The sequence below is a fragment of the Vicugna pacos genome, chromosome 26 (assembly GCF_048564905.1).
Source record: "Vicugna pacos chromosome 26, VicPac4, whole genome shotgun sequence".
Taxonomy (NCBI): Eukaryota; Metazoa; Chordata; class Mammalia; order Artiodactyla; family Camelidae; genus Vicugna; species Vicugna pacos.
In genome coordinates this window covers 12,219,722-12,243,357 of record NC_133012.1, presented here as the reverse complement: position 1 = coordinate 12,243,357, position 23,636 = coordinate 12,219,722, and the positions used below count along the sequence as shown (strand labels likewise).

Genomic DNA, 23,636 nt, shown 5'->3' with positions numbered 1-23,636 from the left:
TCAGGATCCACTGTGACACAGTCCCGCAGAAGCCTTTGTGGACTGACTTTTTTCCATGCCTGAGCTTCTGCTGCCACCTTGTGGCTCAGGCAGGGCACAGCACGTTCCCCTTAAAAATACTATTTTTCCACTGGTCACAGGGGTCCTTCAAAACTGCTTATGTTGCATATTGAACAGTGAATAGAAATATGAAGGCCCCAGGAATATAGTGAATATCACGCCAAGAACTGCAGGCATACATGCCGTCTGTGTCAGGGAAAGCAGTGGGACGATTAAGTCACAGGAGGAACATGTTCCTTTGCCAGGTTTTGGGAGGGCCCTTGAGCTGCTCTGCTGCCTGAAACCCTCCTGCCCAGCCCTCCCTCCCTCCCCCACTCCCCACCCAGTCGGGGCTGATCTCTGTTTGTGGGCTCCCTTGCCCCCTCCTGCTCTCTCCCCTTCATCACACTTAAAGGCTTCTCCCCTAAATAAGTGTCTCGCCTTCAAATCCTATCTTGATGTCCACTTCTCAGAGGAACCCTACTAATACAAGAGCCCTGATCCCGCAGTCACCGGGGCCAAAAGGGACCGAGATACCTTCAGTGAAGTCAGATTGGGGACCAACAGGAGATGGGTATGTCTGGGCAGAGAGTAGCAGACTGGGCACTGCAGACCTGCCTGGGCCTGGAGCAGCCGTGGGCCTGAGTTCTGGACCTTTGGCTCAAGTTGGGGGTAGACTGCAGACCCGGTCAGGGTCTGCGATTGAGAGCACAGCCAGCCAGGAGCCGCCTGAAGGGCTTTTGTCAGAGGAAGGACGGAAAGTGAAGGAGCTGCCAGCAGCGCAGGAATTGTGCTCTTTAAGCTTTTATCTCGCCTGTGGAATCCAAACCTCCTCCTCTGTAAAGTGAATTCTGAGCTTTAGCAAGTCTGTGAGGAAAGGCATCTCATTGCACCACACAATCCAAGGCTGATCCTTGACACACAAAAGATTCGGTGTAATTGCTGCAGAAATGCCTCATTTCTAAAATTCTCTATATTGTCAAAAGTCTGTAAGGTGTAACGGGAGAATGAACAAATTATTTTACCACTCAGAGCGTCAGTTTCAGGAAACTAAATGAAGTAAAACCCTGTAAATGGCCTTCATTTCAGTGGTCAGGAGATGCTAGGCTAGTTATCTTTGACAATGCTTGACACTATGTCACTGAAAAACTTTTTTATACAAATTTGGTTTTCTCGGGACATGAGATTTTCGATTTCATACGTTATACATAATTGCTGTTGACAGTTTATACTGATAAGCCTTTTAGCTGTTGTCAGTAAGATGTTCGTTTTTCTTATTTATTTTTCTTCCTTGTATATCACGACTAAAATTGAAATTGGTCGGAGTGTAGATATTAACTGAGCTTTAACTATATGTACCCTGATACGTGGCGGATTTAGCAACTTTACCTCTAATGCTCACATGTACTGGAAGTCACAAGATTATGAGGAATAAAGGGCATGACGGAGACCGGTTGGACTGGTATCTTAGTAAGTTATTAAGAACCCCTGAGGACAGGCCCAAGTTTCTTTACAGGTGATTATCAACTACACACAGGGATTCCCTCTCCAGCCAATCGCGTCCGAGTTCCGGGACCGCCCCTAACAAAGATGGCGGGGAAGGCCTCAGGGAGCGCGCGGACTGAACGCCCGGAGCCGCGGCGGACGCGGGGACAGCGGTAGCGGCGCGGCGGGGACCGCGGAGGAGGGCAGCCGCGGTGGCAGCGACGGCAGCACCAGCGGGAGTGGCGGGGCGCGGCGAAGGAAGCCGGAGCGCACGGCCGAGGTCCTGGTCACCCGGAGCAGCTGCGGTAAGACGGGGGGCAGGGCCGGGGGCTCGCGGGGGCACTGCCCGCCCGCGTCCGCACCGTCCCGGGCGCCGAGGTTCGCGGTTCGTGGCTCGCGACCGGCTCGGGGCGTCGGAACCCCTGGGGACGCCGGGCCGTCGGCGCCGCGCCCGGGTTTGGCTGCTGCAGCCTGGCGACCTGCGGACTCTGGGCCGCCCCGGGCCCCGGCGGCTGACTCCGGCGAGCCCGCGTTTCGCGCCGCGCGCTGGCCGGGCTGCTGCAACCCTGGGGCCCGCAGATGCGCGGCCGGGGAGCGCGCGCCCCGCAGCGCCGGCACCCAGCCTGCTCCCAGTCCGCCCGGAGAGCGAGAGGGGGCGGCGAGGGGGCCCCAGCCGGCCGGCCCCAACCCGGCTCCTTTACTCCTAGATAAAACTCAGCCCGAGGATTGTCTTCACTTAAGGGTTTCCTTTCTGCTCACAAGGCTTGTTTCGCTTCCCTGAGCTTAAGTGTTTTCATCTGTAAAATGGAGCTGGTCGTGGCGACGCCCTCGAAGGGTTGTTGGAGGGGCTAAACTGTGAACATTTCCGACATATGGAGCCAATCACTTAATTGGCACGTCCATCATCATTTGTATAGGCAAGGACAGGTGGAGGCACCTTGTCCCGCTGCTGGCCTGTTGCTCTTACCACCCCAGGGCGCACATTTTGGGCGGCAGAGTCCATCCGCCCTGGGATTCTGTGAGAACTGGTGCTTGACGTGTCTCACCGCGTCCAGGTTCGGCACTGACTCCCAGATTCCTCCCAACCTGGCCACCCCTGATCATTCCCATCCCTCCTGGTCCTGCCTGGATTCATGTTTGGGAATCCTGCTAATGGTGCAGCTGATTCCGCAGTTGCCTGTCCTGTGGTCATACATCAGTTGCCAGGAGAAAACCGTTAGTTCAAGGTTTTGAGCCACAACTTGCGTACTCGGCCCTGGCCCCATCGGAAGGGCGCGCTTGCCCGTTCCTTCTAGTACTTGGCCTGAATTTCCAGGCTCATTTTGGCGTCTAAACTGCTGTTTCAGGACCTGGAGGGGAGAGACTCTTGCAAAGGTCTCGAGAGGCTTGGTAACCGCCCTGCTTGCTGTCCTTAGACCGAGGAAATAAATACTGGATTAATTGAGTTTAACGTTACACACGTTACTGTTCCTTGATTTTTTTGAATGGATGGTCAGTATTAAAGGAATTAAAAGCTTGTTTTCCATTAAAAGATTTTCTTACTAAAAAAATCAAAACACAGCTTTTCTAACTGAATTTGAAACATCTTTTTAATCATTTAAGTTATTTGCTCCTCATTACTATATCATCTTTTTCAAAATCCTCAGTTGGGAACTTTCATTTCCTTTCAAATCGTAAATTGCATGGTGCCTCTCTCTGTCCAGCAAGCAGTTTCCCTTTCAGGATGCTTACATGCCCCTTCCCTGCTGCTCCCCTCTTCCCTGGCGCCCCTCTGTCCTGCAGCAGGCTTGAGGGCTTAGTGTGATGGTGAGAAGTTCGGTTAGACAGAACTGTGTTTGAATTTCTGCACAGCCACGTTGTTGCCAAGTCAACATTAAGTTGTTTTGAGGAGGAATTTAAAGCCAGAGTGAATCCAGGTTTGCCACTGACGAGTGTGGAAGCTTGGACACGGTACTTAACTCAGAGTGATGGGTAATCATGGAATGTGCCTCATAAAAATCCTCATGTGATGAGGATTAAATAGATGAGTTCGTGCTTAGAACAGTGCCGGGTACGTAGTGAGAGCCATGTCAGCCATAGCTTCTATTGTTGTGCGACTTTGAACAAGTTAATTCACTTCTCTGAGCCTCTGGTTCCTTCTCTGTAAAAAGATAATAGAAAATGAGCACTTGATGGGGTTGTGTGAGAGTTTCCCCTGGGCTTCAAGTACTAATGAGCATTCAACAAGGGGTTATTGGAGTTAGATGAGCATTATTGGTCTCTGTGCGTCACCACAGGTGATTTCCCAGTGAGCAGGCTGGAGCGGGCAGGCTTGGTGGGTCAGTTACCTTCCTTTTCTATTTCATGGCAGTTATTACTTCTTTGTACAATAGAATAATGTAGGTTAGTTATATAAAATTTTAGAACACTGGTAAAGTATAAAGAATGGGGCCACAATCTTATGATTCAGAGATAGCCACACTCAATATTTTCTTTTGCTTCTTTTTTCTCTTTCTATACATATGGAGTTTCTTTACAAAATTAGAATCATGCTATGCACTGTGGATCCAGATTTTTTTCACTTAACATGATTATATCTATTAAAAGGATTTGCCCATGTCATTAAACATTCTTGATAAACATGATTTTTAAATGTATCTCTTTTCTAGATATATCAAAATGTATGTATCTCCTCTGGTTGTTTCTAGTTATTTCCTGCTACACCAATACTGTGATAAGCATTTTTACACACCTTTTATGCTCATGTGTAATTATTTGGGAATAAACTCTTAGAAGTAAAATGACTAGATCAAGGGGAGGAACATTTAAGTCTCCTGTGATGTTTTGCAAAGTCCCTTTCTAGGAAAACTCTCAAATTTGTTTAATACTCAGGCTCCCCAAACTCTCCAGCAATAAAGCACCCTAGTTCTCCTTCCGCAGACCCTTTTTTTTTTTCCCATTTCTGCTGCCCAAGTTCAAGTCCTGTCCTCTCCCACCTGGGCTGTGGGGAGAACCTCCCTGCCCCCAGGTCGCACTCCCCAGTAGCCCTCTCCTCCCCTCTTCTGTTCCTCTTCCTCTGCTCTGCTCCTCCTCCTCCTTTTGAAGTAAGTTTTCCTTTTAGTGTTTCTGCTTTCCCTTTGCTCCCATCACCTTTCCCTCCTCTTTTGTCAGTGATTGGTTGTTCATCCCATGGGACAGGACTTTCCAGAAGTTGCTGGTGTAGTGAGCAGTGCTCTTTCTCTCTCACTAACTGTCCCTGTCCTTCTCATCTTTAGACAAGGAGCTTGAAGTGTCCCGAGTCCCCGGGCAGAAGACAAGCCCACATTTGGCACATGTGCCCAACAGAATTTGGACAGATAACTTCTTTAATCATGGATCTGACTTTCTCCTTTGCTTAAAACAATGAAAGGCTGACATTTCATCACCAACTGCATGAAGTCCACATTTCCCACGTGACCATCAAGACCACAAAGACGTGTCCCCATCCTAGTTTCCAGTGTCATCGCTCATCACTTCTGCCTCGTGAACGTGCTGTCCTCAACCAAAGTGCCCTTCTTGTTCTGTTGAAAACCCTCCAGTCTACGATTTCATTCCTTGATTCATCTTTCCCTGTCTTCTCTCTCTGTCTAAAGCCTGCACACACTTCAAGATCAGGTTAGCTGCCCCCTACCCAGGAAGCCATCCCGAATCCTCTGCCTTGAGTCAGCTCCTCTGCTCGCTGGCGCCCACAGATGCTGCTTTGCTGATGCTCCCAAGTATATTCCTTTGCCTCCACCTCAACCCTGGGGAGCCCTCAAATGCAGGGACTGGGTCTGTGTCTTACTCTTTGATCCACGTCTCCCAGCCAGCTGACTAGCAATGCTTGTGCCCAATAGATATTAGTTGTATGAATGAATGAGTGAGTACCCAGGTGGGAGAGACAAAAGGAAGGAGGGAAGAACGCTCCCTACCCGCAACGTAGGGTTTGTGCTCGATTACCTGAAAATAGTCACACTGAAGAGATTCATCACGTGGGTTGACACAACCCCACGGTTGTAACCTCTCTCACTCCATGTGCTTTTATTACCTTAAAATTATATGATGGATAGAGTCCATGATGGAGAGGGCCTGATTATGGGGTGGAGGTTAGGGTTATGCCTTCAGTTTTGGGGTCTGTGAGATGTCAAGATGGAATACTTGAAGATCTTTTTGCTGAGGACCCTGTCAGCCTCTGAGAAAACAGTGACAAGAACTTTGGGGTATTTGTTAGGACGCTGGATATTCTGCTTAAGATTTATAAACCCGGCCTGGGTATTGTCCTGGCTGCTCTGGAGTTGGGGTGGTAATCTCTGTAGGGGACAAAAATCCTTAGTCAAGTGTTGGCCCGATGCCTGGGAATTTATCTTAAAGGCCTTAGAATAGGAGACTGTGAATGAAAAGAGGAAACTTACTCACTGGAAGCCTAATTAGTAGCTGAAAATGCTAGCGGGTCAAGAATGCTCCCCATCTAAGAGCCTCCCTGAAGCACCAAGACAGAGGCAGGAAATAGAGCAATTGCTAACTGAAACCACCAGGTGGCGCAGCAGACCGCGGAACTCTGGGCAGGACAGAGCTGACCCACACCTTGGGCTGTCCTCCCGGAAGAGGAGTTTGGGAACCCCAGAAATTTGGAGGAGGGCGCAGAGTCAAGACACCATTGAGATCGTGTAGCCCAATACCTTAATTTCACCCTTCTCCCAATTTTACACTGAAAGATACTTCCAGGAAATATATTATCTAATAGAACTGGCTCTTGAGAGCCAATTGGTAAATTTTTCAGAAAGTTAAAATTTTTTAAAAATTAGAATTAGATCCTATACATTTACAATAAACTAGATTATATTAAAACAAAGATAATAATTATTCAAAACTCATTGTCTGATTATTTTATTACATTTTACTCTTTTGGGGACCCTAGAGATTTGTCCAAAGGGGAGTTCAGAATCAAACACCATTGAGATTGTCATAGCCCAGTACCTTAATTTCACCCTTCCCCAAATTTTACACTAACAGTTAGCTCCTTAAAATACAGTATCTGACAGTGCTGGCGCTTGAGCGCCATTTCAAAATTTCCAGGAATTAAAATTTTTAAATTAGAATAAGATTGTACAATCTTGATTGTAGTAGTGGTTTCATTGGTGTATACATCTATCAAAATTCATCAAACTGTACATTTGAAATATGTGTAATTTACTGTACAGGAACCATATACCACAATAAAGGTGTTTTTTAAAAAAATGTACAAATTCACAATTAACTAGGTTATATTAAATACTCAAAACCCATTATCTAATTCGTTTATTAGAAATTGTATGTTACATCCACTAAAATTATGGCTGCTAAAAGCGTCCAGGGGTGTGTGTGTGTGTGTGTGTGTGTGTGTGTGTGTGTGTGTGTGTGTGTGTTGACTAAGAGCAAATAGAGTCCACTGTGATACAGTCCGGCAGAAGCCTTTGTGGGCTGTGGCTTTTTCCATGCCTGGGGTTTTGCTCCCACCTAGTGGCTCAGGCTGGGCATTGCACTTACCCTTAAAAATGCTATTTTTCCACACTTGCCAGAAATTCATCTAATTATTTTATTACAAATGCTGTGTTACAGCCACTAAGTTATGGCTGCTGAAAGCTTCCAGGTCTTTATTGCAGGCAACTAAAAGTAAATACAAGGTCCACTGTGATACAGTCCCGCAGAAGCCCTTTTTTTTTTTCCGTGTCTGAGGTTTTGCTGCTGCCTTGTGGCTTAGACGAGGCATAGCAGTTTCCCCTTAAAAATGCTGTTTCCCACAATTGCCAGAAACTCATTATCTAATTCTTTTATTACATTTTATTACAAATAGTGTGTTACATACACTAAAATTACGGCTGCTAAAGGCCGTTTTGAGGAGGTCTTTTTTGCAAGCGACTAAAAGCACATTCAGGATCCACTGTGACACAGTCCCGCAGAAGCCTTTGTGGACTGACTTTTTTCCATGCCTGAGCTTCTGCTGCCACCTTGTGGCTCAGGCAGGGCACAGCACGTTCCCCTTAAAAATACTATTTTTCCACTGGTCACAGGGGTCCTTCAAAACTGCTTATGTTGCATATTGAACAGTGAATAGAAATATGAAGGCCCCAGGAATATAGTGAATATCACGCCAAGAACTGCAGGCATACATGCCGTCTGTGTCAGGGAAAGCAGTGGGACGATTAAGTCACAGGAGGAACATGTTCCTTTGCCAGGTTTTGGGAGGGCCCTTGAGCTGCTCTGCTGCCTGAAACCCTCCTGCCCAGCCCTCCCTCCCTCCCCCACTCCCCACCCAGTCGGGGCTGATCTCTGTTTGTGGGCTCCCTTGCCCCCTCCTGCTCTCTCCCCTTCATCACACTTAAAGGCTTCTCCCCTAAATAAGTGTCTCGCCTTCAAATCCTATCTTGATGTCCACTTCTCAGAGGAACCCTACTAATACAAGAGCCCTGATCCCGCAGTCACCGGGGCCAAAAGGGACCGAGATACCTTCAGTGAAGTCAGATTGGGGACCAACAGGAGATGGGTATGTCTGGGCAGAGAGTAGCAGACTGGGCACTGCAGACCTGCCTGGGCCTGGAGCAGCCGTGGGCCTGAGTTCTGGACCTTTGGCTCAAGTTGGGGGTAGACTGCAGACCCGGTCAGGGTCTGCGATTGAGAGCACAGCCAGCCAGGAGCCGCCTGAAGGGCTTTTGTCAGAGGAAGGACGGAAAGTGAAGGAGCTGCCAGCAGCGCAGGAATTGTGCTCTTTAAGCTTTTATCTCGCCTGTGGAATCCAAACCTCCTCCTCTGTAAAGTGAATTCTGAGCTTTAGCAAGTCTGTGAGGAAAGGCATCTCATTGCACCACACAATCCAAGGCTGATCCTTGACACACAAAAGATTCGGTGTAATTGCTGCAGAAATGCCTCATTTCTAAAATTCTCTATATTGTCAAAAGTCTGTAAGGTGTAACGGGAGAATGAACAAATTATTTTACCACTCAGAGCGTCAGTTTCAGGAAACTAAATGAAGTAAAACCCTGTAAATGGCCTTCATTTCAGTGGTCAGGAGATGCTAGGCTAGTTATCTTTGACAATGCTTGACACTATGTCACTGAAAAACTTTTTTATACAAATTTGGTTTTCTCGGGACATGAGATTTTCGATTTCATACGTTATACATAATTGCTGTTGACAGTTTATACTGATAAGCCTTTTAGCTGTTGTCAGTAAGATGTTCGTTTTTCTTATTTATTTTTCTTCCTTGTATATCACGACTAAAATTGAAATTGGTCGGAGTGTAGATATTAACTGAGCTTTAACTATATGTACCCTGATACGTGGCGGATTTAGCAACTTTACCTCTAATGCTCACATGTACTGGAAGTCACAAGATTATGAGGAATAAAGGGCATGACGGAGACCGGTTGGACTGGTATCTTAGTAAGTTATTAAGAACCCCTGAGGACAGGCCCAAGTTTCTTTACAGGTGATTATCAACTACACACAGGGATTCCCTCTCCAGCCAATCGCGTCCGAGTTCCGGGACCGCCCCTAACAAAGATGGCGGGGAAGGCCTCAGGGAGCGCGCGGACTGAACGCCCGGAGCCGCGGCGGACGCGGGGACAGCGGTAGCGGCGCGGCGGGGACCGCGGAGGAGGGCAGCCGCGGTGGCAGCGACGGCAGCACCAGCGGGAGTGGCGGGGCGCGGCGAAGGAAGCCGGAGCGCACGGCCGAGGTCCTGGTCACCCGGAGCAGCTGCGGTAAGACGGGGGGCAGGGCCGGGGGCTCGCGGGGGCACTGCCCGCCCGCGTCCGCACCGTCCCGGGCGCCGAGGTTCGCGGTTCGTGGCTCGCGACCGGCTCGGGGCGTCGGAACCCCTGGGGACGCCGGGCCGTCGGCGCCGCGCCCGGGTTTGGCTGCTGCAGCCTGGCGACCTGCGGACTCTGGGCCGCCCCGGGCCCCGGCGGCTGACTCCGGCGAGCCCGCGTTTCGCGCCGCGCGCTGGCCGGGCTGCTGCAACCCTGGGGCCCGCAGATGCGCGGCCGGGGAGCGCGCGCCCCGCAGCGCCGGCACCCAGCCTGCTCCCAGTCCGCCCGGAGAGCGAGAGGGGGCGGCGAGGGGGCCCCAGCCGGCCGGCCCCAACCCGGCTCCTTTACTCCTAGATAAAACTCAGCCCGAGGATTGTCTTCACTTAAGGGTTTCCTTTCTGCTCACAAGGCTTGTTTCGCTTCCCTGAGCTTAAGTGTTTTCATCTGTAAAATGGAGCTGGTCGTGGCGACGCCCTCGAAGGGTTGTTGGAGGGGCTAAACTGTGAACATTTCCGACATATGGAGCCAATCACTTAATTGGCACGTCCATCATCATTTGTATAGGCAAGGACAGGTGGAGGCACCTTGTCCCGCTGCTGGCCTGTTGCTCTTACCACCCCAGGGCGCACATTTTGGGCGGCAGAGTCCATCCGCCCTGGGATTCTGTGAGAACTGGTGCTTGACGTGTCTCACCGCGTCCAGGTTCGGCACTGACTCCCAGATTCCTCCCAACCTGGCCACCCCTGATCATTCCCATCCCTCCTGGTCCTGCCTGGATTCATGTTTGGGAATCCTGCTAATGGTGCAGCTGATTCCGCAGTTGCCTGTCCTGTGGTCATACATCAGTTGCCAGGAGAAAACCGTTAGTTCAAGGTTTTGAGCCACAACTTGCGTACTCGGCCCTGGCCCCATCGGAAGGGCGCGCTTGCCCGTTCCTTCTAGTACTTGGCCTGAATTTCCAGGCTCATTTTGGCGTCTAAACTGCTGTTTCAGGACCTGGAGGGGAGAGACTCTTGCAAAGGTCTCGAGAGGCTTGGTAACCGCCCTGCTTGCTGTCCTTAGACCGAGGAAATAAATACTGGATTAATTGAGTTTAACGTTACACACGTTACTGTTCCTTGATTTTTTTGAATGGATGGTCAGTATTAAAGGAATTAAAAGCTTGTTTTCCATTAAAAGATTTTCTTACTAAAAAAATCAAAACACAGCTTTTCTAACTGAATTTGAAACATCTTTTTAATCATTTAAGTTATTTGCTCCTCATTACTATATCATCTTTTTCAAAATCCTCAGTTGGGAACTTTCATTTCCTTTCAAATCGTAAATTGCATGGTGCCTCTCTCTGTCCAGCAAGCAGTTTCCCTTTCAGGATGCTTACATGCCCCTTCCCTGCTGCTCCCCTCTTCCCTGGCGCCCCTCTGTCCTGCAGCAGGCTTGAGGGCTTAGTGTGATGGTGAGAAGTTCGGTTAGACAGAACTGTGTTTGAATTTCTGCACAGCCACGTTGTTGCCAAGTCAACATTAAGTTGTTTTGAGGAGGAATTTAAAGCCAGAGTGAATCCAGGTTTGCCACTGACGAGTGTGGAAGCTTGGACACGGTACTTAACTCAGAGTGATGGGTAATCATGGAATGTGCCTCATAAAAATCCTCATGTGATGAGGATTAAATAGATGAGTTCGTGCTTAGAACAGTGCCGGGTACGTAGTGAGAGCCATGTCAGCCATAGCTTCTATTGTTGTGCGACTTTGAACAAGTTAATTCACTTCTCTGAGCCTCTGGTTCCTTCTCTGTAAAAAGATAATAGAAAATGAGCACTTGATGGGGTTGTGTGAGAGTTTCCCCTGGGCTTCAAGTACTAATGAGCATTCAACAAGGGGTTATTGGAGTTAGATGAGCATTATTGGTCTCTGTGCGTCACCACAGGTGATTTCCCAGTGAGCAGGCTGGAGCGGGCAGGCTTGGTGGGTCAGTTACCTTCCTTTTCTATTTCATGGCAGTTATTACTTCTTTGTACAATAGAATAATGTAGGTTAGTTATATAAAATTTTAGAACACTGGTAAAGTATAAAGAATGGGGCCACAATCTTATGATTCAGAGATAGCCACACTCAATATTTTCTTTTGCTTCTTTTTTCTCTTTCTATACATATGGAGTTTCTTTACAAAATTAGAATCATGCTATGCACTGTGGATCCAGATTTTTTTCACTTAACATGATTATATCTATTAAAAGGATTTGCCCATGTCATTAAACATTCTTGATAAACATGATTTTTAAATGTATCTCTTTTCTAGATATATCAAAATGTATGTATCTCCTCTGGTTGTTTCTAGTTATTTCCTGCTACACCAATACTGTGATAAGCATTTTTACACACCTTTTATGCTCATGTGTAATTATTTGGGAATAAACTCTTAGAAGTAAAATGACTAGATCAAGGGGAGGAACATTTAAGTCTCCTGTGATGTTTTGCAAAGTCCCTTTCTAGGAAAACTCTCAAATTTGTTTAATACTCAGGCTCCCCAAACTCTCCAGCAATAAAGCACCCTAGTTCTCCTTCCGCAGACCCTTTTTTTTTTTCCCATTTCTGCTGCCCAAGTTCAAGTCCTGTCCTCTCCCACCTGGGCTGTGGGGAGAACCTCCCTGCCCCCAGGTCGCACTCCCCAGTAGCCCTCTCCTCCCCTCTTCTGTTCCTCTTCCTCTGCTCTGCTCCTCCTCCTCCTTTTGAAGTAAGTTTTCCTTTTAGTGTTTCTGCTTTCCCTTTGCTCCCATCACCTTTCCCTCCTCTTTTGTCAGTGATTGGTTGTTCATCCCATGGGACAGGACTTTCCAGAAGTTGCTGGTGTAGTGAGCAGTGCTCTTTCTCTCTCACTAACTGTCCCTGTCCTTCTCATCTTTAGACAAGGAGCTTGAAGTGTCCCGAGTCCCCGGGCAGAAGACAAGCCCACATTTGGCACATGTGCCCAACAGAATTTGGACAGATAACTTCTTTAATCATGGATCTGACTTTCTCCTTTGCTTAAAACAATGAAAGGCTAATATTTTTATCACCAACTGCGTGAAGCCCACATTTCCCATGTAATTGAGACCATGAAGACCTGTCCCCATCCTAGTTTCCAGTGTCATCACTCATCACTTCTGCCTCGTGAATGTGCTGTCCTCAACCAAAGTGCCCTTCTTGTTCTGTTGAAAACCCTCCAGTCTACGATTTCATTCCTTGATTCATCTTTCCCTGTCTTCTCTTTCTGTCCAGAGTCTACACACACTTCAAGATCAGGTTAGCTGCCCCCTACCCAGGAAGCCATCCCGAATCCTCTGCCTTGAGTCAGCTCCTCTGCTCGCTGGCGCCCACAGATGCTGCTTTGCTGATGCTCCCAAGTATATTCCTTTGCCTCCACCTCAACCCTGGGGAGCCCTCAAGTGCAGGGACTGGGTCTGTGTCTTACTCTTTGATCCACGTCTCCCAGCCAGCTGACTAGCAATGCTTGTGCTCAACAGATATTAGTTGTATGAATGAATAAATACCCAGGTGGGAGAAACAAAAGTGAATAAGATGGGAAGAATGGTTGAGGACACCCACCCCCAATGTAAGATTTTTGCTCAATTACCTGAGAATCAGTTACACTAAAGAGATTCATCATACAGGTTAACACAACCCCACGGTTGTAACCTCCAAATCATTTCTCTCTCACTCCATATGCTTTTATTATCCTAAAACTATTTAGTGAGATAGAGTCCATGAGGGGGGGAGAGGGCCTGATTATGGGGTGAAGGTTAGGGTTATGCCTTCAGTTTTGGGGTCTGTGAGATGTCAAGATGGAATACTTGAAGATCTTTTTGCTGAGGACCCTGTCAGCCTCTGAGAAAACAGTGACAAGAACTTTGGGGTATTTGTTAGGACGCTGGATATTCTGCTTAAGATTTATAAGCCCGGCCTGGGTATTGTCCTGGCTGCTCTGGAGTTGGGGTGGTAATCTCTGTAGGGGACAAAAATCCTTAGTCAAGTGTTGGCCCGATGCCTGGGAATTTATCTTAAAGGCCTTAGAATGGGAGACTGTGAATGATACCTTACTCACTGGAAGCCTAATTAGTAGCTGAAAATGCTAGCGGGTCAAGAATGCTCCCCATCTAAGAGCCTCCCTGAAACACCAAGACAGAGGCAGGAAATAGAGCAATTGCTAACTGAAACCACCAGGTGGCGCAGCAGACCGCGGAACTCTGGGCAGGACAGGGCTGACCCACACCTTGGGCTGTCCTCCCGGAAGAGGAGTTTGGGAACCCCAGAAATTTGTCTGGAGGAGGGCGCAGAGTCAAGACACCATTGAGATCGTGTAGTCCAATACCTTAATTTCACCCTTCCCCCAATTTTACACTGAAAGATACTTCCAGGAAATGTATTATCTAATAGAACTGGCTGGCTCTTGAGAGCCAATTGGTAAATTTTTCAGAAAGTAAAAAAAAAAAATTCGATTAGAAGTAGATCCTATACATTTACAGTAAACTAGATTATATTAAAACAAAGATAATAAATATTCAAAATTCATTGTCTATTTTACTACATTTTACTCTTTTCTGTGCTCTTTGAGGTTATATTGTATCTTCAGAATACAAATACTACGTAATGGATTATACTGCACATCTATTCCCAGCTCCAGTTTCAGAGGCATCAAGCTGGTAATTTGTAATTGGCCGTGGAGATTGCTAAATGCTGCAAACCAGCTCTTCGGAGCACTGGTTGTTAAACATTTACCAATTACCAATGGGTGAGAAAAAGGAGAGGTGGCCCATGAATTATGCTGGGAGACAAGGGAAAGGAGTTTGGTATAACTATTTGCCTGTATAATAATTCAGACATGGCAAAACACAGTAGCTACTAACTTGTCATGTTGGAGGCTTTGAACCTGTGCTTTGCCATCGATTAGCCCTGCCTTAAGCAGCCAGCTCTTGGTGCCTATTTTTCTGTAAAAAGAATATAATATTGCCATCTTCATAAGGTTATTATAAGGGTTAAATGAATTAATAAATATAAGTCAACTTAAGTAGCTATGTGTGTTGACTGTTATTGCTGAAAGGGATGGAAGTATGAATATTCATGAGAAGGAATGTTGATGCAAACGGCAGAGAGGCATTTGAATTCTCAGATCCTAAAGCCATTTACCAATCTTGTTAGATTTTTACATTTAAATTCACATAATGAAAAGAATATGAAAATGAATATATGTATATGCATGACTGGGACATTGTACTGTACACTAGAAATTAACACATTGTAACTGTACTTCAATTTAAAAAAAAATGAAATCTGGGGGGGTAAATTCACATCATGATTTAAATTTATTTTCTGAAAAGAGACTAAACACAATGCCAGGTTTCAAGAAACAGTAATAAATTATAATAATAATAATAATAATAAATTAAAAGTAAGTATTTATAATAATAAGTAAATAAACCATCATACATTTCCTTTTTGATATTGTGGAAGTAAATTTAAAATCTCCAAGGTTTAGTTCTGAAGGCTATCTTGATTTCTTAAGTACTTTGTAAATATCACAAAGTCAGCTGGGTTTTCCTGAAGTGCATACCATTTTACACAAGTATGTCTTGAGTTGTCTGAGTCAACCAGAGAGGCTTCTCAGAAATCGGGTTAATAGAATATCCACATCTCATTCCTCTGAGGAGTCAAGAATTTGTCTCCATATTTGAATAGTGGCAGCCTTTGAGAATAAATTCAGAGAATGATTTCTCAGTGACAGAAAAGAATGAGAAGAATCTAGAATAATTGGACACATGACTCTCTGAAATCACAAATTAAATACAAGACCCAGCTTTGTGATATGAAAAGTTTGAGCCATTAGGACTTAATTTTAAGTGATAAAAACTTTAGGATGTCTTTTGACGTAAATTTGTGACAGCTCTTTCTGGAAGTTTTGGAGACGGTTGGCGTACAGCCTACGTCTGAGATCCTGACATGTTGATACTTTCCTGCCTGAAGCCAGAGGAAAACTCAGTAACCCACTAAAGTCACCTCCAACTGGCAGAAACTGGAAAACTGTTAAATAAATTGGTCACAAACTGTCAAGCCTATTGCATAATCCAAACTTCAAAACCCAGATGGCAGATTTTTCTCCTCACCCCAGTCACTCCCACCTCTGATTCATTTCTCGATTCACTCATCAGAGGAGCATTTATTGGCTCTCTGTTATGTGTGCCCAGCACTGAGAAGTGATGTTTTAAAATTTATTTTTAAAACCATAACTAACAGGGAAAGAATTTGGGTGGTTTTCCAAGGCACCCAAAGATTGAGATGGTACATTCTATAAATCTGTAATAAATAATGATTTGCTTAAAAAAAATCAATGACACTTTAACAGGGCAGACAGACTCAATGTTCATCATGCTGGAACTTTGCTGCTGCCAGAAAGTGACAGGGTGTTTCTGCAGCAGAGTATGCACATTGCCATTTTTAGAATTTCTTCTGTCATACGGCATACACGTGGCCTCAGGGGATGAACATGTGACACTTCAAGTCATTTGAGACTACAGTTGTCTTACTATCATGATACATCAGGAACTATTTTGGCACTGCCACAGCTGCTGGCAGAGCCCAGGTGGGTGTGACCAGGCTGGGGCGTGCAGCGATATGGACAAGACAGCTGACACTGACAAGGTGCCATTGTGACAGGTTGAGAGTCCCAGCCCTTGCTAGCACTTCCTAAAATTGTCAATATATCTATATTGTGAGAGTAATACAAACTCATGGTTGAATATGTGTGAAGCAGAAAAGCATAAAGAAGATTTTATAATTTTTTATTTTCCCACAACTTCATGGAGATATACTTGACATATAACATTGCGTACGTTTAAGTGTACCACATAACGATTTGCTACAAGTATATATTGCAAAGTATTTACCGCAGTTAGGTTAGTTAACGTATCCTTTATCTCATATAATTACCTTTTTTTAAATGGAAGTATAGTCAGTTTACAGTGTGTCAGTTTCTGGTGTACAGCATAATGTTTCCATCATCCATATACATACATATATTCATTTCATGTTGTTTTTCATTATAGGCCACTACAAGATATTGAATAGAGTTCCCTGTGCTATACAGTAAAAACTTGGTGTTTATCTATTTTATATATATGAGTATCTGCAAATCTCGAACTCCCAATTTATCCCTTCCCTCATACATTACCTTTTTGTTATTGTCATTGGTCAGAACATTTAAGATCTACTCTCTTACCAACTTTCAAATATGCAATACAGTATAGTTAATCATAGTCACCATGCTGTACACTAGATCCCTGCAACTTATTCACCTTGTAACTGGAAGTTTTTACCCTTTGACCATCATTTCCCCATTTCCCCCTCCTCTTAGCCCTTGGCAATCATTATTCTACTCCCTGTTTTTATGAGTTTGGACTTTTTTTTAAGAGAGAGATTCCACATATAAGTGAGAACACACAGTATTTATCTTTGTCTGACTTATTTTACTTTGTATAATGCCCTCAAGGTCCATCCACATTGTCACAATGGCAGGATCTCCTTCTTTTCAGCTGGATAATATTCCATTGCATACATGCACACAACACACACACACACAAATAAATGTGTATATCACATTTTCTTGTCCATCCATCCATCAGTGTGCCCTGGGGTTGCTTCCATTATCTTGGCTGTTGTAAATAATGCTGCAGTGAACATAGGGGTGCATATATCTTCTTGATTAGTATTTCTGTTTCCTTTAGATAAATACCTAGTGGTGGAATTGCTGGATCGTATGGTAGTTAAATTTTTAATTTTTTTGTGAAAACTTCATACTGTCTTCCGTAGTGGCTACAGCAGTTTTCATTTCCACTAACTGTGCAGGAGGGTTCCCTTTTCTCCCTGTCCTTGCCAACACTTGTTATTTCTCGTCTTTTGGTGATATTTCTGGTCTTTGAGGTGTGAGGTGGTATCTCATTGTGGTTTTGATTTGCATTTCTTTAGTAATTAGTAATGTTGAGCATTTTTTCATGTACCTGTTGGCCATCTGGGAAAAATGTCTATTCAGACCCTCTGCCCAATTTTTAATTTGGATTGTTAGCTTTTTTGCTCTTGAGTTGTATGAGTTCTTTATTATTTTGGATATTAATCTTTTATTGGATATATGATCTGTAAATACTTTCTCCTGCTCTGTAAGTGGCCTTTTTATTTTGTTTCTGTTTCATTTGGTTTCCTTTGTGCAGAAGCTTTTTAGATTGATGTAGTTCAACTAGTTTATTTTTGATTTGTTACCTTTGCAAGAAGATTAATTTTAAGTGTTTTGCCCCACCCTCTAGATACAAACAATATTAACATTTTTGCTACATTTCCTTCCGACGTGTTTCCGTGTGTGGGTCTGCAGAGACAGAGAGACAAAGACAGCGATGGAGAGACAGAGACACAGAGACAGAAGAAAGAGGGAGAGAGAGCGGAGGAAGAGAGAATATGTATTTTTTTCCTCACTATCTCTACCATTTATTTTGAAAGAGTTTCAGGTTTATAGAAAAGTTATATAAATAATAAAAAATTCCAATATGCTCTTCACCCATATTTTCCAAATATTAACATTTTATCACATTTGCCTCCTCTCTTTTTCACTGAGCGTTTGGTCTCTTTGGTGTCCTTTAATCTGGGTGGTTCTTCAGCCTTTCTTGTCTGGCTCTGACATCTTTGAAGAGTACAGAGCAGTTACCCTATAAGAGAGTCTGGGGTTGCTGTTTCCTCGTGATTACATTCACCCTGCGCGTCTTCGGCAGGAATGCTGGAGGGTGAGGCCGGGTCCTCAGAGCATCTTACCAAGGGCACGTGTTGTGCTTTGGACACATCCTGCTGATGTCAACCTTGGTCAGTCGAGTAGGTGGTGTCTGCCAACATGCTCTACCATACATAATACCACTTTACCCTTTGTAATGAAAAACTATCTTGTAGGGAGGAACTTAATACTGTGTAACTATCCTATTCATGTTTCAGTTTTTACCTGCTATTTTTACCATCCTTGATGATTCTTGCTTGAATCGAACATTATTATGATGGTTACCAAATAGAGATTTTCTAATTCCATCATCCCTCATTTATTAATTTGCATCTGCTGTAAGGGAGCACTTTCCTCCTCCCCACTTATTCATTGACTCACTTTTATCAGTATAAGATATAAATACTATAAGATACTCATAGGTTCTCGTTTGAGCCTAATTTATAATCTGTCGCTGTCTTTATTGATTTCGATGCTCAGATTGTCCCACCTGTGGTCATTGGGAGCCCCTTCAACCTGGCTATGTCTTTTTGACACGTCCCCCTCATCCTTTGAGCAGGTCCTTACTTCTTTGCACAGCAAGATGCTCCACCAGCCCTGGAATCAGCCAGTTCTCCAAGGAGGCAGTTCCTTTTAGTCTGGAGGTTGGTATTTAGAAACCCGATCTGGACACTCAATGTGTTCACTGCTACTGGGATGTTATTGGTTCTCAACATTCTCAGCAAACAGAGCCAGGAATATATGTTCATGCCCTGAGATTCGTATTGATTTCTATATCTAAAAACCATGTTTTTACACCAACACCTCCAATTCCAATTCAGCACCACAGGGCGCATCCTTGCCTCCCCTTTGTGTATCTATAGTTCCTTCTCTGATAGTGAAAACTGGACCCCACTGTCTGCTCAGCGCTGGAATATACATAAGTCGGTTCAGAACTGCTAACATACAACACAGTGAAAAACAAACTTACTAGCTACAATAATTGTTTATAGTTTTTGTGTTTAGCCTAAGGGTATAAAATCAAACTACCGTGTTCAAAATTACTTGATTGGATCCCCACGTTCTTTGTCTGTGTGGTGGTTATTGTAAATACTATTAGGATTATTTGTTTCTGTTCATATTCTGCGTGCAGTTTTTATCCCACATCCTCACTGATTCTGATTATTAATGAACACATTTGGTTATTTATTTATTCACTGAGTAAGTGAACCATAAACACGGTTCTAAAAGTCAAAGCTACACCAAAAGGTTACTCAAAAAAGTGTCCCTTCCTTCATCCATTCTGCCCTGTTCCCACCCACCTGCCCTGAGGGTGACCAATCTCTGTTATTTCTAGTCTGTCCTTCTGGGATTCCTTTTGCAAAAATAAGTAGATACAAGTATATTTCCCCCACTTTTTTTGTTACACAAAAAGTAATACGGTAGATACTACATGTGCAAACTGATTTTTTTTTCTACTTAACAGTATGTCCTGGAAATCAGTCCATATCAGTTTGCAGAGAACCTCATTCTTTTTCCCAGGTGTACAAGGTACTCCACTGTATAAATATACCAGAGTTAGTTCAACCTCTCATATACAAGTGCTTAGGATACTTCCAATACAGTATTTTGACACTACAAGCAATGCTGCGATGAATTACTGTGTGCATATGTATTTTCATTTTGCTGGAGTTCTGTCTTCAGGGTAGATTCTTGGGAGTGAAATTGCTGGATCAAAAAGCAGTTTCAAATAGATACGCAGTCATTAGATACTGCCGGGGACCCCTCCAAAGGTGATGTACCAGTTCCATTCCCACCAGCAACGTATGAGAACACCTATTTCCCACAATTCCTTTAATAGAATGTATTGTCATGCTTTTTAATTGTCACCAATCTGATAAGTGAGAAATGGACATCTCAGTAAAGTTTTAATTTGCATTTCCCTAATTATGAGTAGAGTTGAATATTTTTCACATATTTAGGCTATTTCTAGTTTTTTTAATGAACTGTCTTTTAGTAAATTATCCCTTTTTCTATCTAGTTTTTGGTCTTCTTTCCCTTAACTTTAAAGAGTTCCTTATATATTAGGGACATTATCTATTTATCTGTGATAAGTATTGCAATAATTTTCTCACAGGTTATCAGATGTATTTTGATTTTATTCATTTTTTGGCAAAAGATTTTTATCAATCTTTTTCTTTCTTTTCCCTTTCCTTTTTTTTTTCGCTTCTGGATTTTCAATCTTAGAAAACCTTCCTCTCATACATATATTATAATAGAATTCACCCCTGCATTCTTCTAGTGCTTCAATGATTTAGTTTTACAAAATTAAGATAATGAGCTTTGTATCCCTTTTTAAAAAATTAACATTATATATGAAGGCTTTCCTGTGTTAATTAAAAATGATTCAAAAATGTGGTTTTTAAATGCTGCATTTTCTTTGAATGGACTGATTATAATTGTTTGATTTATCTCTTATTGTTGGATGTATAGATAGCCTCTAATTTTTTAATAATGTAAATAATGCTATAATACATAAATCTATACATAAATCTTTGAACAAATATCTTACTATTTCCTTAGAATAATTGTCTAGAAAAAGATGGACAATTTTATGCTAATTGACAGGTGAATGAATAAATAATGATATATCCATAAATAGAATATTACTCAGGAATAATAAATAAAAAGGAATTAGGTACATGCAACAGCATGAATAAATCTCATAATCATTATGTTGAGTGAAAAAAGGATGTGCTATATTATTTAACTTATATAAAATTCTTTAAAATGTAAAATCTATAGTGGCAGAAAGCACAGCAGTATTTACCTGGGGAGGGAAGTAATTAGGTTTATTTATTATTTATGTTTTAATGGAGGTACTGGGGATTGAACCCAGGACCTTGTGCATGCTAAGCATGCGCTCTACCACTGAACTATAACCTCCTTCCACTGTAACTATTTCTTTAAATTTGTCTTTTTACTTTCTTATTCTGTGTATGGTATTTTCAGAGAGACAGAACTTTTAAAAGATAGACATAATCAAATGTAGTAATTTCCTTTATGGCTGTTGTTAAAAAATCCAACCCTATTCTGAAATCAAATGAACATTCACTCTATTTTCCCAGTGTTTGTTTAATTTCAGTTTTTGCACTTAATCTCCTTATTCCTCTCTGGAATTTATTTAGGTATGTAATTTTCAAAAAAGTCTAAATTTTTCCCCACAAGTAGTAAAAGATATTTCTCAGCGCCATTTTGGTGATATTTCTAAAGAAAAAAAATAGCAATTTAAAAAAACCAAAGATTTTTAGTTATATTGTCCTGTCGTCCTGTCTGTAAACTGGGTACAATAATTTCTGCGTCATCACTGCATCACACATGGAAAACACTTGCTCACCAGGCTAGTTCTTACATGCAAGATAAGCATTTTTAAAAGGTTATGAAACTCTGATGCCCTGAATTAATGTACGGACAAGAGCTTAACTACATTTGTAATCCATCTGGAGGCAAAATGAAGCACTTTGGGGGAAATGTTCTCACTAATGATATTCCCAGTGTCCTAAGCATCTTGTTTTTCACTTTTTACCAATCCCTCTATGGACCATTTATTAGACAGAGAGGAAGAGAAATCAGATAAGCCGCAAGACAAGAAAAGGAAAAGAAACAACAAGAACAAATGGGTAGTACTATTCACCAGGTTAAAAGAAATCTAGAAATGATTTCACCTGCATGAATTTGATTCCAGATTTCTCCCTCTATATGCTATTCTCAAATTTAGTCCTTAAACACACACACTTGTTCAGGGGAAAAAAAATGATGTAGTGATATACTGACTTTCTTACAGGCTTATTCAACTTTGCAGATATAACCCCTGATACCTAGTATGTAGAACTTCAAGCTTATATAAAATAGAGAGTAAGTATGCTACTGCAAAATGATCTACTCTGTGGATCCTTTAAAAGAGTTAGCTGTCCTGGTACATCTAAACTCTGACCCAGTTGATAAAGTACAGTGTTCGAGGGTGCAGAAAATGAAGCTCATGACATTTCTGTCTGGCTTTTAGTCTATATATAGCTAAACTTCTACCCAGGGAACACTGTCATCAACTTTTTGACCCTCATCCAGAAAGTATTTTATAAGTGGCCTTACTATCTTAATAATATTGGAACGCTTTGTAACATTTTATGATCCCAGGCTTGGGTAAACCATTGGCTACATTATGCACTTGTGAAACAGAGTCACCAAACAGGGTCGCTGCACCCTTAGCAAAGGGCTTTTGCCCAACACGGCCAGTTTTGTTAGCATTTCCAGCATCACAGATGTTGGTCCTTTTCTTCCCTCACATGTCCACATACACAGGCGTTTGGAATGGTCTCTGCAGGCCCTAATTGTGCAGATATTATCGAAGCCTCCTTCTTGAAGGGCTTGAATTTGGTGAACTGTCTCACTAGTAGCAAGTTTAGGCTTTCGTGTGTCTAACGAATATGCCTTAGTCCATTTGGGGAAAGAGCTAGTGGCTATTGTCAGATCCTGAAAGAAAGAGTGTGATGGTCTAGAAATCTACCTGGTAAGGCAATGAGGATTCTATGGACTGATGTGCCGGCCTACCCTCTTTCTTCTCTCCCCACCCCCGCTTTCAGTAGGAACACAGCGTCTGATGGAGGTGGAACTTGGCGCTCCCACAGCACCCTGTCTGCATACCTCTCTGTCAAGCATTTATATTGCAGGGTTCCCCCAAGGGTGAGACCCGCATCATCTGGGATCAGACTGACTGGCTCAGGTGGAGCCCAGCAATCTATGGTTTAAGAAGCCTGCCCCCGCCCCAGTGATCCTGATGCAAGCTAAATTTTAAGAACAACTGCCATACTATATAGTCAGCCCTTTGTAGCCACGGGTTCTGTATCTGCGGATTCAACCAACCGCAGACCCAGAGCCGTGGATGCAGAGCACAAACTGTACTGCATCATTTTATACAAGGGACTTGAGCATCCTAAGATTTAGGTGTGGTGTCGGGTTGGGGGTGGTCCTGGAACCAGCCCGCACAGATGTTGAGCAAGGGCTATCATAGTTAACTCGTATATATTCTCAGCGAGGCAGGAAGTTTTTTCAGGACAGAGACAAATGTGGTTATCAATGCTTTAACATATAGATTATCAAAAATATTTGTGAATGAATTAATGAAGCAAATGAACTCTTGCACAGTCCCAACTATTTAATAAGTGCTTAGTAAATAATTTTGACAGCATTTGGCTTGAGGTGGAGCCAACAAATCACTGAGAAATATCCCCTGCCCTAACCCTGGAACTAAAAGGACATTTTAGCTGTGAGAACAAACATTTCTCCATAATCCATTTAGGACTTGTTTAAATAACTGTATTTTTTTTTTCTGTTGGAAAATGGAATGCAGTTTCATTGCAAAACATTTAGAAAATGCAAAGAAAGTATGAAAAAGAAAAGATTTATCTCTTACACCACCTCCTTCTGAGTCTTTTCTATGTACTTTTATGCATATCCCTCAATTATCATATTAAAAATAAAACTCTTCCTTAAAAACAACACATACAAAGATTG

The 23,636-nt window shown here is 43.3% G+C and overlaps 1 long non-coding RNA gene across 6 annotated transcripts in view; it reads left to right on the top strand.

The window, feature by feature from the left end:
• Positions 1–9,019: 9,019 nt before the first annotated feature.
• The window catches only part of LOC140689480 (uncharacterized), a 93,222-nt gene continuing 78,605 nt past the window's right edge, over positions 9,020–23,636 (top strand). For 2 of the 6 annotated variants that reach the window (XR_012064473.1, XR_012064474.1), the window contains exon 1: positions 9,022–9,260. This is a non-coding gene — a long non-coding RNA (uncharacterized lncRNA). Of the gene's footprint in view, positions 9,261–23,636 lie in introns of all 6 variants that reach the window. The other 4 variants (XR_012064476.1, XR_012064475.1, XR_012064472.1 and 1 more) reach the window with 3 other exon arrangements.